Source organism: Paramormyrops kingsleyae, chromosome 10, assembly GCF_048594095.1.
Source record: "Paramormyrops kingsleyae isolate MSU_618 chromosome 10, PKINGS_0.4, whole genome shotgun sequence".
Taxonomy (NCBI): Eukaryota; Metazoa; Chordata; class Actinopteri; order Osteoglossiformes; family Mormyridae; genus Paramormyrops; species Paramormyrops kingsleyae.
In genome coordinates, this window is record NC_132806.1 from 10,302,057 (window position 1) to 10,319,907 (window position 17,851).

Below are 17,851 nucleotides of genomic sequence, written 5' to 3' on the forward strand. Positions count from 1 at the left end.
ATTTGCATTACCTTGCGGCACAACACAACATAATTCCAGCTGCTCTAGTGGTTGAAACTGAAGCTGCTTCACATCCTATGTACCCTATAGCAAAATATCAAATACCTAAACATTTGTGGTACAACCTCAGGTTATATAAACAGAGATGAAAAACATAAAATTATACTGTGTCACAGTACCTGATGTGGATTTTAATGTCTGCTTAGCAGCTAAGTGAAGGTTAGGCCCTGGTGTTTTTAGCAGAGATGCTTAATCGGGAAGCCTTACGGGGTGCTGGCCAATGGGTGGAGAGTAGCCAGGCTCCAACTGATGGCCAGTAATGCATTGTGGGCCAGAAGCCGGCACAGGATCAGAAACGTGTACATCATTCGGGGGACAGTATACCCTGGTTCAATGGACTATCTTAGCCACCTGTTGTAACTCTGAACTCAGTGTTTGTCTGCCATGTCAAGGCATGGATAGCAGAAAACTCAGAGAGTCAAAGACCTAACCCTAACCGGAGTCAAATTCCTAACCCTAACCAAAGAGTCAAAGACCTAACCCTAACCAAAGAGTCAAAGGCCTAACTCTAACCCAAAGAGTCAAAGACCTAACCCTAACCAAAGAGTCAAAGACCTAACTCTAGCCAAAAAGTCAAAGACCTAACCCTAACCAAAGAGTCAAAGACCTAACCCTAACCAAAGAGTCAAAGACCTAACCCTAACCAAAGAGTCAAAGGCCTAACTCTAACCCAAAGAGTCAAAGACCTAACCCTAACCAAAGAGTCAAAGACCTAACTCTAGCCAAACAGTCAAAGACCTAACCCTAACCAAAGAGTCAAAGACCTAACCCTAACCAAAGAGTCAAAGACCTAACCCTAATCCTAACCTCATCCATCTTCCAACCACACATCATTCTGGATGGGGGGCCCATCCCATATGGTAAAGGGCAGAGGTTCACCGAGCACAGGATGCCAGTCCAACACAAAGCACATACACAACAGGTAATTACTTCATGTCTTTGGACTGTGGAAGGAAACTGAATTAAGCAGAGAAAACCCGCACAACACAGGAGTTACACACAGAGGTGGGATACAAACCCCAACCTTGGAGGTGTGAGGAAGCATTGCTGTACACTGAGCCACCTTGCCTCTGGACGCACATCAAGAAGATAATTTATTCTTGACTTAATTACAGGAATATTGGATGATAAGTGGCTGGATTCACTTTTATAAACCTCATATTTATAATTCCCAGAGTGAATGTCGGATTATTTCTCCAGGTCACTTCAGCCACTGATATTCAGCTTATCGACCTGATTAAAATCCAAAAAGTCTTCTGGCAGAGGGGTAAAATCATCCAGTCTATGATGTTTAAACCACTCAGTGCCATGTAGGGTAGCCAGGGAAGGGAAGCTCCACACAACGCAGAATTTTACATAACGCCACCTGCCTGTCAACATGACCTATTTAAAACAGGTTCTGGTTCCTCAGCGCGACGGACGGGCCGCCGTGACGCCAAACCGCTAGCTCCGTGTCACCCGAGTCCCGCTTGTGCCATCGATTCAGCGGATCCGGATGCTGATCTGGAAAGAGCAGGAGTAGGCGTGTGGATTCAGAGATGGACGCCGGGTAGAAGCGTTCCCAAATCCACCTCCACATGCGATTTCGTACAAGGTGTCCAGGCAGACTCAGAGATCCGCTATTGTATAAAGATGAATAATCTCATCTGCCGAGGGGAACGGCGTAATAAAAGGCACCATCTCCCAAACAGACACATAACGGATCATCCATCACTCTCCACTGGACCCTGTCCCCGATCATAGTGCTTCACATCCGATCACCTACTGTATGAGTTTCATATTATTACTGTATTCATCAGCTCATTTGAACATACTCCAAGCTTTTTGCACCATAAACTCGATTGTTCTATTTATTTGTCTATATGTTAATTATTTGTACATCATATTTCTATTTTACCACCTCTATTCTACTTTTATCATTTATTGTTTTTTTTGCATTTTTTTTCTCTTGATTATATGTTTCATTGATATGTCTTGCCACCACTTGCACCAAAGAAATTCCTTGTACTTTTTTACCTGACCAATAAAGATTCTGACTCTTAGCCCTGTATTTCCGACCCTCCTGTGTTTTTTATTTTGAGGGGGGTGGGTGTCTGGACTACCCTAACAATATGAAGTAATAATGGAATGAAATAATCCTTCATTTGCCATTTGAACAGGTATGAGTACAGGAACACTGGAATGTATCACTTCGCTTACCACATCTTGCTATCCATGAGATACTTGTAACGTTGTATATTTTTGTGATTTTCTGCTTATCTCGTTTGTAGTAGGAAGTGTTTCAGGTTAAAACTCGTCTGGCACTGAGGGAGAACTACGCATGTTGTTAGAGTCCAACCCACTTCTGGTGCTTCCATCTCCACCACACGCTGCCCTCTCTTGGCTGGAGGACCAAAGTTGGCTCGAGTCTTCCTTACCATGTCTGTCTCCAACCTTTTCCCTCCAGCCCTTGACACGTCATCATGCCATTCAGTTACGCAACACCAGAGGGCATGGTGCCTAAGGAACGGAAATGATACCAGAAAAATACTCAAAGGGACCTGCAGCTTTATACCTGAATTCTCCAAGTGCCTCCAGATTAGAAACTCCACTTCCTTTAAATAAAGGAAACATAGCAGATCACATTAGAGACCCCATTTTAGAGCAGGTTAACTACAGGGATTCCTGCCATCAAATCCTACAACTACCTGACTGACCTACTAAACAGCACCCACATCACCAGCATCTTATGAATGATGTTCATTTGGGTGTTTTATGATATATTTTTTTTAAATATCAAATGTGAGATGAGGAGTTGCTAGTCATCAGTCATGATCGGCGGGGGTCAGAATGTGTCGAATGACTCTACCCCCCTCCCCCCCCCCCGGTTCCGTGCGCAGCAGGTTGTGAGGCAGTGGGATCCAGGCCAGCCATCTTGCACCGCAGATACAGGACTGGACTTCGTCCCGCCATCTGTACCAGTCTGTCAGCCCTCGCCAGCAGCCGGCTCGGCCTGCACTGGTACCAGAAGTGGCGAGCTGCTCTTTCTTCCTGCTACAGAGCGACGGTGGGCTTAAAGGGGGCATTTCCAGGACACAGCGGCATGTCCCTGGTTCTGCGGAGTGCGGATGCCACTTAGCTGTGTGGCAGAGGGCTGGGGGGAGCCAGAGCAGTTAACGCCATGCGAAACGTAAAAATGGGAGGCTTGACGGGAGGGAAAGGACAGATGGTGGATTGCTGAGGCACAAGCGGATCACGGAACAACAAAACATTCTCACTTGCCTCCTTCCACAATTATGATACGTTAAATAAATGCCAAGCAGCAGTTGTGAAAACCCATGTCAGCTCAGTGTCTATTTATCTTTTCAGACCTCTGTTTGCCCCCCCCCCCAAAAAAAAAACAACATTCTTGGAGTCTTCAGAAGTGGACATGGATCATCTCGCTGACCTGGGACCGGGCCGTATTTACTAATGATGCCAGTGAGCAGCAACAGAACAAGCACATGGGCTCAAGCCTCCCTCAGCTTCAGGCATGATAAGATCCCTAAGGTATTTCCAGTGTCCCTGAGATGCAGCGAGGGTCAAGATGCAAGGGACGGAACCTCAGGGGAACACAGAAGCAAAACAGCTACATCTTCACAGCCAGCTCAGGCCTCTCAAGGAGACGTCGCAAGGGCTTCCTTGCCGGGATTTGCCCTTTTTTTGGGAGGGATGGATTCCCGGCACGGATCGGCTACCCGGCACTATGTTCCACCCGAAGCAGAGAAAATCATTCCCAGGGCAGACATGAAGGCGACAGCGGCACAACTTCACAAGAGCAGCTACCTTCCTGTAGCAGGGGCACAGCACGGTGCTCAGGTGCCTGTCTTAGTGAGGAGCAGCGGGTGGGGTTGGCGGAACACCCAACACAAAGAAGCAACAGCATCTCCACACCTGAGGCGTCGGAGCTCTCACCTCCTGAGCGCTGCCAGGTGCCGAAGCTCGAACAATGGTTGTTTAATCGAATGCAGGCCTGTCTCACCGACTTGTAAGGTATACTCCTGCTGTACTCCGTACGAAGGCCACATAAGAACATAAGAAATTGACATTCGGCCCATCACGCTCGTTTGGGGGGAACTTAACTAATAGCTCAGAGTTGTTAAAATCTTATCTAACTCTGATTTAAAGGAACCCAGGGTTTTAGCTTCCGCTACACTAGCAGGAAGACTATTCCATACTCTAACTACACACTGTGTAAAGAAGTGCTTCCTCAAATTCGATTTAAAATGTTCTCCCGCTAATTTCCACTTACGGTCACAAGTTCTAGTGTTTAAACTAATATTGAAATAGCCATTTGGTTGAACAGCATCCCGACCTGTTAGAATCTTATAGACCTGGATCATGTCCCCCCTTAGTCTCCTTTGCTCAAGGATAAACAGATTCAGTTCAGCTAACCTCTCCTCATAAGACATTCCTCTAAGGCCAGGAATCATTCTCGTAGCCCTATATTGAACCCTTTCCAAAGCAGCAATGTCCTTCTTAAGGTATGGTGACCAAACCTGCACACAATATTCTAGGTGGGGTCTTACCAAGGAATTATATACCTGTAATCATAGCATCACCTCCCTTGACTTAAACTCCACACACCTAGAGATGTAACCCAACATCCTATTGGCCTTTTTTATTGCTTCCCCACTTAAGAGTTTTCTCTGGGGTGCATCCTGCTTATGTGGCTAATCTACAGATTGGTGTCTTTCACCTTCACACAACTGCCGTGCACAGCAATGCTTGCCTCTTCCTGGAAGGAACTGAGGAGGGAGAGAGTGGGACAGCTTGGAGGATTCTGGGTGGTGCAGGAGAATTAGTGTCGTTTATGATGTGGCCCTTCACGTCGAACCCCATGTTGGGCACCTCCTCGAGAATAGGCTTTGATCCCCTGGTTTAATTTCTTTTTTGGTGGGATGACATCGTCTTTGGGGAGAGGAAGGGGGGAAAGGAAGCGGATGGAATTGTGTTTACCTATTCGCACCTCTGATAAGCGACACAGAATTGAATTCATACTGCGAGTCTAATAATTGATTTGGACGGCTGCCATGCTGGGAACATCTGCTGGGATGGCAATTATAGCCCAGCACTTTCTGCGGGGTGGGTAGTGATGCTGATATGGGAAAGTCTGAAGCTATTTATACACCCTAACCCCACATCAGAAACATATGCATTTGTTGCATGATCACAGCGCAGATACAATTTAAATATGAAAATGACTTTAAAAGGCAAGGTCAATACCAACTGCATTTCCCTGGCATTTGTCAGCCCTGAGATGCTTTAAGCTAATTAATCGGTCTGTGTAAGCTTGCCATACACATCGCTGAAGCAAACTGCTTTAAATGAAACTATTTCACCCTAAACTGCATATGGAATTTTCGAGTGGCAGCAAGGAATGAGACCTCACAGGCACGGGCATGTAGGAAGACGATGATGTAGAAGCATGTTTTTGCTCATGGTTTAAAAAAAAATCAACCTTAATACCCTGTCATTTGAACCTCCCCCCCCCCCCCCTCACCCCCACCACCAATATGTTTCAATCATAAAACCCACTCCTCACACAGCACCTCTCCCTACCCAGCTCAGTGGCATTCTCATTTAAAAAGTGAGAAATTATAATTATCAGAATTATGCTTTTAATGATGCGTTAATTAGACTCCTAGAGTGAGATTAGCACGCACTTATGAAATATTACCCGTGAAGTCTTTCCAGAGTTTGTGGAGATTTTTTGCAGGCAGGAAGGTAGGCAGACCTGCGGCTCCTTGCCGCTGCTGGTGATTAACGTGCTTGACAATAAGGGAACAGTCTGCAAGGTGTACGACCGCATCTGCTTCGCTCAATTCCCCAGACTCTTCTCATCAACTCAAAGCATCACCTTCTTACCGGTGCACGACTTCATAATGCGCCGGTTTGATATGTCTGCCTTCTGTTTGCTCCTAGTGTGATTATTTCTGTCCCTTATTGTTGGTATTCAATCTTAATTGACCATATAAGGTATTTTTCTTTTTCCTAATAAGCCAATCTTTAATACATTATCAATAAATAGACATTTATTGGATTTGTAGTGTTCGTTTGTTTGTGGAATACAATTGTCTAGTCCTGCCCTACATTTACCAAGCCTTTTATATCTAGTAAATATATTTAACAAGTCTCCTCTGTAGGTGAAAGTGTGTCTCCTGAGGTTGGACAATGTGTTAATCAAAAGTTTACAGGAGAATGAATTCACAAATACTCATTTTTTTTCAGGTAAGTACAATTCCCATGATTCCTTTTGTTTAAAAACCCACCCCCGTCTCATCTCCCCTAATAAGCCTGAGATCACCGTGATTCATTCTGCCAGTTGGCATCAACTGATGGTATCTAATGAGGTAATGAGTCAGTTGTATAAACTGGCCTATCCCAGGCTCTGGCCACATGGTCAAAATCTAACAGAGCATGGGAAGACAATTTGAATAATCCTTCTTTATGATAACACTGGCAAGTGTTTTGAATTCTGGGGGCCTGTACCCTCGTGTAACCTCAGCAGTCGCGGGCAGCCTCTTTAGGTTTGGGGGTCACGCTCCATCGTCTGCTGTTCAAACTCTTCCATGTAAATCGTCCTGCTGATTTGCAGCCGGACGGGCTGCCCCTTGTTCACACGCATGAATGCAGGTGCAGCCTTAGTGCAACGAACTGCTGTGGGGCGGCAGAGTGTCGGTGAGCCCTATTTACAGCTGCCCCCAGATCTGTGTTTCCTTTTAAAACAACTGAATGCCCCCCCCCCCCGTGCACACAACTATTCCAAACGTTTCACCTGCTATGTGTTTTGGACGGCGTTCAAATGACACCCCTGACCTGCTGATGGCAAGTGGATCCCATTGGAACCACAAATGTCATGTCCAGGTGACAGAAAGCTGTTTTAGCTGTACAGGGAGGGGTTGCTGGCGGGCAGGGAGGGGGGGGGGGGTCACTTTGGCTGTGTTTACATAAACAGTGGAATATTAAGTCTCCCTGATGGCATCCATTGCTGTCGTCTGTCAGAGTCAAAGTCGACTCGGGTTGATTTTTACCCCACAATATCCCACACCTTCAGAAAGGCCCCCCAGAGAGAATCCCGCAGCCTCAAACAGGAAGGTGCAGATCTCTGTACCAGACTCCCACCCTATGGCAGGTGTGGACTGACCACCGAAAAGTTCTGGAATTTTCCATGGGCCAGTCTTGTCAGGGCCAGTATTTCCTCCCCAACGTCAGCATTATATAACCTACATGATCACGATCAGCAAAATATACCCGGGGGGGGGGTCCTCCTCAAAGTGCTGCCATATTTCCAGGCTGCTTTTTGCTACCGATCCACCCCAGGCCTAAAGCTGTTCGTTCCCTGAAACAGTTCTCCTGTTACTCAGGGTGTACACGGCCCCCACGCTGCGACGGGCCACATCTCTTCACAGACCCCAGCCCATCTCCACGGTGACGGAAAGGTCTCCAACACAAAGGAACCACAGCAGATCCAACTCCAAGGCTACGGGGCTTAGTATAGTGCCGTCTCCATTGCCAGTGAACCAAGGTGTCATTCGCACAACAGATCCCGACCGGTCACCATCTCCGTCTCCGTCTCGCTGCCTCTCTTTTCCGCACGGCGGCTCCACCCCCCTCCACCGACGGCAAAGGGCCAATGAGGGAGAAGGAGGACGACCTGCTGAGCAGGCGAGAAAAAAAGAACTAAATTCCGAACGGCGCGCAGTGAAAAACGTCAGACCCACACGGCCGCCTTTGTTTTTGCACAGGTTATGCAAATCAGCCAACATTGACTCATTCCCTCGTTATAACATTAATTAACACAGTGCTACCTTGCTCAATATTTGGTATGGCAGGCAGCTTCTGCGGATGTAAAAATTTACAGGATTCCAGTTTTTTTTTTTTTTTTTTAATGAGGCCCCGCGGCCCAGGTGTGCTAATGAAGACATTCTCTCATTTGAATAAAATCACCCTGTTTAGGGGGAAAATTAATTTGCAACGCTGGAATAGACGGTGACACCTCTGATGGGGAAGATGTGAAATTATGCCACGATGCAAATGTTCCCCTCCATAGTTTTACGACATGTCTCCAGTGGGCAGGCCTCATTCAGCTCTGCTAATGGAGCTCTGCTAGCCGTTTGCTAATCGTTTAGGGCCGGCTAAGAGCGACGGGTCAGTCTGGCTCCCGGTCCGATAAGGTCTCATGAACAGCACCACCTCTAAATTATACCCACTAAAGTACCATGTACATTTTTTAAAAGAGGCAAAGGTGCAATTTAGTCAAATAGCACTGAAATTATGATGATTTAGCTTCAAAGATATAATATTAGTTTAGGATGCAAAGTTTCTGGTAGAGCGCGCAGGGTTAAATTCCTCAGCCTTTGGTATCTGGAGCGCCGGCTCCAGAAAAGGGGAATACCGGGATTCTGGGCTCTTAGAACTGGGTGGAAAGACCTGAGGCTCTGATGGTTGCGGCTCAAAGCAGCAATTAGCGAGCACTGTGAAGCAAACGGTGAATGGTGAAAAATTCCCTCACACGAAATCCCCCCCGCTTTCAATACCCACTTGGGGGCCAACACTTCTTCACCTACACGTAGGCTTTCCAAGACGGAAGCTTTCTTCTGCCCCATAAATCATTGTCATTATAAGTTTTGTGAAAAGGGAGCCACAGAGCTTAATATCGCCCAGCGCAACCACCCAATGAAACCAAAGATCTACTGCTACCCTGCGCTTTACTAATCATAGAGAGCCTCCTTCTCCAGGCCTTATCAGGAACTCTCTGTTTTTCCCCCCGAATTTAAAATCAGCTGTTTATTTTACAAAAAATTTGTGACTGCAATCAAAGAACTAAAAATGCCACAAGTCGTCTTTTATTTGGTTAATTATGGCTAAGGTTAGAGATGGGTAGGGGTTAAGGTTGTCATAGCTGGGATTAGGGTTATGCTGAGAGAAATGATTGGAAAGTTGGGGAGAATCAGATATCCATTACATTGTGGGGACCAAATGCTACTCTGATGTTGTGGGGACCATTTTTTTGTCTCCACAAGGGGAAATTAAATTTTATTAAAATTCTGTTTGGTTACTTATGGTTATGGTTAGGGCTGGATAGGGGTTAAGGTTGTCATAGTTAGCATTAGCATTTTTCCCATAGAAATGAATGAGCGGTTCCCATATGTGTGTGTGCGTTTGTGTGTGTGTGTGTGTGTGAGCGGGTTTACCTACAGTATCCTTATGGGGACATACAGTAATGTCCCCATAACGTGATAAATATCCGTTTTTTTCCCCTTTTGGGGACCGGTTTCCTGGTCCCCATAAGGGAAAACTCTATTTTATAAAAATCAGTGACTGCTATGAAAAAACTAAAAATGCAAAAACTCTTGTATTTTGTTAGGTTACTTATGGTTATGGTTATGGTTAGGGCTGGGTAGTGGTTACGGTTATCATAGTTAGCATTAGCATTTTTCCCATTGAAATGAATGAGCGGTCCCCATAAGGATATGTTTACCCTACGTGTGTGTGTGTGTGTGTGTGTGTGTGTGTGTGTGTGCGCACGAGCACAGTATGTACAGGAGGACGGCCAGCACAAGGGAAGCAAATCCGCATATCCAGGCCGCTCCAAACCAGCCCCCAAAAATAGCACAGGCCCAGAGAAGTGTGTGATCACGTTGGGGGGGAGTGGAGATCATCTATTCGCACTGGCTGGGAAAGTGCCAGAGAAAGAGGCTTGTCAGTCTCATACATACGAGAGCCTGGGAGGGAGGTGTTGGCAAGGCAGGGAAAAGGGGGCCCGCTGATGCTTATTAATCACCAGGAACGATGATGCAGCCACAGCTGTGCTGATTTATTTTTTTTACATGAGAGGAGAGGAGAGAACGGCCTTCAACCACAAGCAGATTGGACTTAATTAGTTAAATGCCGCACATTAAAAAAATTAAAAGACCACACAAATAGTTACACACAAGAGGAGAGGATGTCAATCCAGTCAAACCATTCTATTAACAATGATGCCCATTGGCCATAACATGATTGGAAATTGCATTTATATGCATAAAAGGCCTGGCGATAGCCAAAGTCTTTGTTTGGGACAGTAAATTAAGGAAGCAATTGAAACCAGGAGGAACTGCTTTTGCACTGGAGTCATTTTGCCTTTTCTCTCGGGACATTAAGCTGCTCTTTCAGCATCAAAGGCCATGTTTTTTAACTACTGGCCCAACAGTTGGCCAAACATCTAGCAGGTGCATGCATACAAAGTCCAACGACTGACATGGATGCATCTATATTCAGCGTACATCTGTTTGTTTGTTTTGTTTAATGATGTAATATTCTTCAGAAGCACTATTTGATGTGGCAGACTGATAATATTTATATCGCAAATACACAGTGGCACAATGCACTCCGATTGGTCCGTATGGCTTTCACCTGGGCCTCAGTGTGACACTCGTTCGTCTTTCAAGTCTGGCTACATTTTTTCCAGCACAAAGATGTCTGCCAGCAAATATTTATTAATGGTTTTAATTATATGAACGCTGTTGCCTGCAAACACCTAGCATTTGTTTGAGTCCGTTAAATGACAATGAGGAACTTTGTTGTGATTATTCAGCACATGATGCTTATTTTGCACGAGTTGTAATGTCCAAGGTCACGGTTTCTCACACCTGCCCATGCTGTAACCAGCTTTCCAGCCAGTCATGGCCACAAACAATGCTTGCGAGGCCTGTTACATTCAAATTTGATGTCATTATTTTCAGCTCAATCTATTAAAAAACACCAATCTGTTTCATAAGCAACAAACCACAAAACCATAGACAGGTTAGGACAGTGTTTCCCAACCCGGTCCTTGGGGAACCCCAGACAGTCCACGTTTTGCTCCCTCCCAGCTCCCAGCCAATCAGGAACACCGAATACCTGGTACAGGTATGCTGGGAGCTGAGAGGAAGCAAAAATGTGGACTGGCTGGGGTTCCCCGAGGACTGGGTTGGGAAACACTGGGTTAGGATACTGAGCCCAGGCTCAGCAGAGCGGTTTCACCGTTAGACCCGTGAGCAAGGCCCTTAACCAATAGCTGTCTGACTCTGTCTCCACAAAAATGTACCTTGTTTTGGATCAAAGTGTCATCTGGATAAATACAATAATAAATAATAAATAAATATATAATATATGTATATTAGATGGCTAATCAAAAACATTTAATCTGCACAGAGAAGTGACTCATTGATGGCCGTCGACTTTGACCACGACCTTGGTTTACACCGAGGAGGGGGGTCGGGGGGGTTGGTCTGCCAATTAACCTTGGACACCCAGAGATTTTTTTCTCCCAGTTTCCAAATTTGAGAGTTTTTGGTTCCTCTCTTACATTTTCTGCAGGCTTTTGTCTTTCTGCCTGCATAAACGATGTAAAGTCATTGTTAAGGGCCTTGGGGACTGAACTGAACGGAATTTACCTCACTGTGATCTTGGTCTAAAACTATGTTTTAGATTTAAATGTAGTCATTCAAGCCATAGTTGACATCTCTGATACCAACTGCAACATGCAGGTTGCTACATACTCTGCTTTTGCTTATTTTGTCTCTTTTCCAAACTTGCATGGATTATTACAGGTTAATTATGATCCTCTTCGGATTCATAAAGTCTATCAATAACCCCACAAGGCCCCACTGACAGCCACACGACGCCTCTGCTGTGTTTCTGAATCCTTTTGACAGCCAATGAATGGCCTCCTCACAGGAGGTGGCAGCGTGAACAAGCTCTACCAGCCCGTAAAACTAACCAACCAGCTCCCAGGATTTTGCCAGCCAGTAATTATTGTATAATTTGCGTTGTAAATCTTCCCAGTTCTTGTCATGGCATCATCAGTCGTGACAATTAAACACATTTCACAAGGTAATTTCGCATAACGAGGCCAGGGTGCGTCATGTGACTTGGGGCAAGTCACATGACACTTAGTTGGGGGGGGGGGGGTATGAAAAAAGGTTGGGACTGATGGAAGTCTCCACTCAACAGCATGAACGCACCCAATGTCAGGGAGCCCTGAAACATCCTAGCAACAGACTGTCTGGCTGGCCTTGTTAAGTCTGTATTGTAAAAATGAGGGTCTCCTGTCTCTCTGGGTGAAACAGCTGTTTTCTGAGCCTCTGTGTAGTTTCAGTGCCTCCCTGATGAATCCCCATCCACCAGCTTACAGCCTGCTGACTCACCTCCTGTCCTGTCCTTACCTAAGCCTTGTAAATTCCTTTGTCTAAAAATCACATCCTGAAAAGGCCGCTCATTTCAGCTCGTCAAAAGAGCTTGGTGGAACCGCTGCAGGAAACAAATTAAGCGCAGGTATAAAACCCTACGTCCCATCCAGGAATTCTTCATGTCATGACAACTTCGATTTATGACACACTCCACCACCCCCCCACCCCCCAGCAAGACTGTCATCGCTTATTAAATCCACCTTTGCGATGCTAACCATCAATCTCAGAGCACACCTCACCAGACCGAGAATCTAAATGCCAAGTCTTAGGTACCCCAGTTCCATGTTTTCAGACAGTGCTTTTAACATGCACCATTTAACGTCCAATTAGGCGCCAGCGTCATACTGCTCAGGACAATGCGCCGCTGTGTAAGTGTCGGCTAACGTTCTTGTGTTACCGTCACATGACGAGGCTGCGGAGTTGACTCAGTAACAGGAAACGCGTCCAGATGGAGGCTGGAATATGCCGTCTGAATGAACCGCACACGTCAGCAAAATGTAACACCTACGTCGCAAACACCTGAAGACACAGAAGCTGCTCTGCGAGGGAATATTTCAGATGAGGGTGGGCCTGGGGGGTCCTGCAGGGCCCCGGAGTTTGGATGTAGTATTTATGAGTCAGAAGAGTTAATTTTCCAAAACCTTAACCCATTTCTCACAGAGCTGGTCACTATCTGGTTTTGCAAAGAATATCAATTGTTAATTAAATACATTTGTTTTATCAAACGATTTCAATTCATTTGATTACTGCATAGCATACTGTGAAAAGTGCCAATTTTAAGAATATCAGCAGGTCTCAATATTAGAAGGTAATGCTAATTTTTGGTAACTAGGTGACCATTACACTGCACAAAAACATCAACCTCCGCTGATAACAAACCTAATTATCGCAATGCAGGTTAAATCTACTAATGACAGTTTGCTGGTATTTTAAAGGAATTTCTGCTACAGTGTGATTGCACGAATGACTGAAAATTGCCCGACATGAACGGAGCAGTGAGAGTACCAGAGTTTAATCTGAATTTTAATTTGAAGCTGGTGAGGGAAATATGAAAAGACGCAAACTGGGGACGCAACTGAACACTACAATTCTCACATACGGTCAATCCCCAGCATTTTAAATGCAATCCGTTATGATAGCGGGGATTCGTACGTTATTCTTTAGCTGCTGCAGCTTTTTAAGCGTGCAATTTCCCAGTGAATGTGAGAGAGATTTAACCGGAAAGCGTTTCGCCGCTGGTATGAACGCAAATTGGTGGGAAATGTTTCATCCTGTTTCATTGTAGAAGTTACTGGAAGTTTTCAGAATTTATACCTTTGATTTAAAACAAAAATGACTAAATTATTAGGCGACGGCAGTGTCGAAATGCTTTTGCATGTAGTTGTAATAAATTAATCTGATTTTAATAAAGTTGGTGTTATTTTTAGAGATTGGCTTGGGGTCTTGCAATTAAAATACTTTTAAACATGTATTACCAGAATACAAAAAAAGTTGCCCTGTCCAAACAAAACATTAATCCCCTCCAATCATGGGTGTGATCTATGTTTTTCTCTCTCTCTCCCTGCACTCAGAAAAAAAACACTCAAATTACATTAGGAGCCAACAGCAAAATGAAACGTATCAGGTTTCAAAACTAAACATCTGCTGTTAATCAAATCACTCTTGTCTCCAACCTTATTAAGAGTCATGACATCTTCCCGCTGAATACTGTTAAATGTGTCAGATGATTATTGTTAAGAAAACACAGTGCTGACAAGCTGTCAATTTGACGAAACATTTTTGTTGTCAGGGAGAACAAAGGCACAATAAAAGCCTCCCCAAACAATGCAACGGATTTCTCCGGCACGCCGAATCTCTGCAGGTGCGAGGAAAAGCCAGCGTAGCTCTTAGCTACACCTCTAACAAAAGTTGTTTTCCTTACACGCCAAATACTGGAATGTGAGGATTCTTCGGATATGGAGGTTGGACATTCTGACCCAAGAACTGGGAATGTTAAAAGAATGCAGTATAATTTATCTACTCTCTTCCTAAAAGCACAGCGGAGTTCAAATTGACTGATCCTCAACCTGCCCTACCCCCCCCCTCCCTCCCTCTCTCTCTCTCTCTCTCTCTCTCTCTCTCTCTCACACACACACACCTAAACCCCAGCCCTTCAGCCACACCTGAGCTGATGTCTCTATAACGTCAGCTTGGCACGGACTCATCACTCTGACCCGTGGGAACGGCCAATTAAGTCACCTGGGAAATCAGAGGGTGATCACCGGAGGCTAGATTTTCATAATGTATTAATTTTTTTTTCTTCATACAAAATTGCTTATCAAACACTTTCACACAAAGCAACTTACAATATTACGTTTGTCTGTTTACACAGCTAGATGATCCTGAAGTGAACTTTCGGAAAGGTGCAGCAGTGTGCATGAAATTCCAACAGTCCTGTGCATTTCCTGATATTTGGGAGTGAGCAAATGTTATGTGAACATTATAGAGTTTTATTAAGACCAAGAACAGGGTGGGAGGGACGATATTTTATGTCCCAAAAAAAAAAAAAAACAGTACAACAGCTGGGAGAGTGTTTGTAAATATTCCCAAAGCTGTGTGAAAGTCAGAGCTTCCATTCACCCAGAGACAAATCCCAATGCTCAGTCAGGCAAGGTCTCTAAAGGGACCAGAGGCAGGCATGACTGAGGAAGCAGGCTGACTGCAGTTCTGTATTACTTACAGAACAAAATCAGAAGCAAAGTACCACCACAGGCACCAAACACTGCTGTTTTTCCCACAGACATCCTGCTAATCTTGATAGCAAACATCAAAGCTTAGATTTTTTTTTCCCCTTGGATTTGCATGTAATGCACGATCTGGTGACAGCCTGCATGCCCCCCCATGCTGGATCATGGTGAACCTGCATGGCAGTTAGCGTGCAGCCTGTGTGTCAGGTGGACGCAGCTCGTCCTGCCACCTCACACAGCAGCATCTCTGACGCTGCCCATGTATGCCAGAGGGCAACCCAACTCCTGTCAGGCAAGAAAACAAGGGCTGTTTTTATCACTTAAGGGCGACCTGAAGGTCAGGCGCCATGGTGCTCTCATGAAACGCTGCTTCCTGATTGCTGTGAAGCTCACCTGATCCCAGTGGGGACACCATCAGTGCAGCTGAGATTTCCAAGCACACCTCCAACTGCCTCAACTCACTTACGTGGTTTTTGCTCTCTTTAGGTGTTGAGTCACAAGACTGCTGACAGTTTTATTTATCTAGCAGACGTTTTATCCAAAGAGACATACATTTTTTTTGAGAAAGCAGGGTTTGTACTTTCGGAACCTGGACTTTCCACCTCTATTAACACAAGTATTCTGGTCGAGGAGGAACACACAGAAAAATATACATAAGATTTAAGATATATAAAACTGCCAAAATATAGTGCCAGGACATTTTCTCGACTGCTTCATCTCATTTAAATGCTACTGATGGTAATATCTTAGCTCCAACAGCTTTAAATGTAATGATTCACAGCATGGTTAACCTCAAGTCTGCATCACAGTGTCTCATCACAGAAACGGACACAGAGACTAAGCTGCACGCAAACACAATGGAGAATTATGGGTGGGGTGCGATTAAAGATTTGCTCCATCACGGTCCACCCTTACAAAGAGTGCTGGCCAAGTCGCCCAGGACGCACAACATCTAAACGCTGCAGACAGCAGCAAAGGGCCTTTCTGAGAAACCCATTGGTCTCGAAGATTGTTATGGAGACCGCTCCACACCTACTTACACAGAACCATCTGTTCTTTAGTTTACACCTCCCAGTCTCCATGGCAACCACAGGAAGGCAGGTAGCAGGGACACCTTAAATGGCTTAGATAGTAGGAGGCTGGGGGGGGGCACAGGGATGGAGTACAGAGGGTGGGTATGCGGGCGGGGGAGGGGGGGGCATTGTTTTAATCGAGTGTGAAAACGTGTGGATGTCAGCGACAGGGCTGTCTTGGTAGCTCCCATCGAAAAACCCATATTGTAAATTTCACACTTGCAGACACGCCCAAAATTAATACTGAGAGCAAGCCCGGATCTGGGCACAATTCGATGCATTAGCCGTGACTATCGCTAGCACTTAATTGAGGATCATGACTATACCTTACCCGAGATCAAGGATAAACAGCACGGCAATCAGATGGACGAAAGACTTCAGGGATATTTGGATTTTGTTTAAAGAGAAGCGTAGGCGAGACAAGCAGTGACGATGATAGTCATGCATACAAGAAAAAAAACATGAAATATCAGAATTTAACAACTCTGTCAGTCAGCGGACATGCCAAGTAAAATCATTCTTTTGATTCTCCCATTTAAGCTGCAATCTCCATTGTAAGAGGATATCTGGGTGCCTGCCTGAACTTAGCTAAAACCCCAGTCGATAATCTTCTGCAATTTAGGAGAGAAAAAGCTGGTTTGCTCATACATTTTCTTTCACAGTTTATATGCATATCGGCTCATAATGAGACTGACTATTGTAAAAAGGTGATGAGGACGGGATAGATCCAACACCTCGCGATTGCTGTAGGCTGGGAGAATTAGCAGGTGTAGCTCACAGTGCAGAAGCGTGACATGTATTAATTTCCCAGCTGGTGTAACTAACAGCCTACAGCTCAGAGGCACCAGTGAACAATTTACTATCAATCAGCAGGATCATAAATAAATCGTGCAGAAAAACAGGTTGAATTTTAAGAGAGAACCACAACATCCAGCGGAAAATAAGGTCTTGAAAAACAACTTTAGTGGGAACAGATTATATGACGGAAAACCTACAAACCGCATTTATCTGATACGGCCATAGAAAAAAATTACATGATCAGATGCGAATCTTTTTCTGGGGAGGCTCTAATTATAGGACAATGGATTACACGCATTAACAACTAATCTCAATAAAACATATATATTAATAAAATAAACGCCCAAAATACACAGTGTGAACAGGAAGGAGGTTAGAGGATGCGATAATTTGCAGATTTAATCTCGCGCCGTACAGCTACGCTGCACATTCTGAAAATGCCTATTAAACAGCACAATGGCTCCATAGTGGAAAGGAATTTTATTTCCTTTCTTCGCTGGGAGATTCGGATCAACATGCTCACTTCCCCTGGGCTTTACCCTCCGCCCTTCCACCACCAAAATTTCCGTTTTTCTCAATATCTCCTTAATGTCTTGCAAACAAATTTAAGTTGGCAGAATATTTAAAATGTTCGTCTCAAGTCTTAAGTAGGCCTATGCTCGCGTGCTACTGTTCTTAAAGTTTCTCGTACATTTCAGATACAGCGAGCCGGCGTGAGAGGCCGCCTTTCGCTTCTCAGTCGTCTTGACGCTGTTTTGACTTGGCTCCCCTTGCCGCTTCATCACCTGCTATGGTAGTGATTCACTATCCCACCTTCACACTCCTAACAAGAGATCGCATCAGGTAATGGGAGGAGGGGGTCTGGCGATCGCAGCCAATTCGCAGATGGAGTTAACAAGTCTCAGGTGAAATAAACCAGGCGCCCACTTAACCCTTTACCTCATTATAACCACACTTTAAG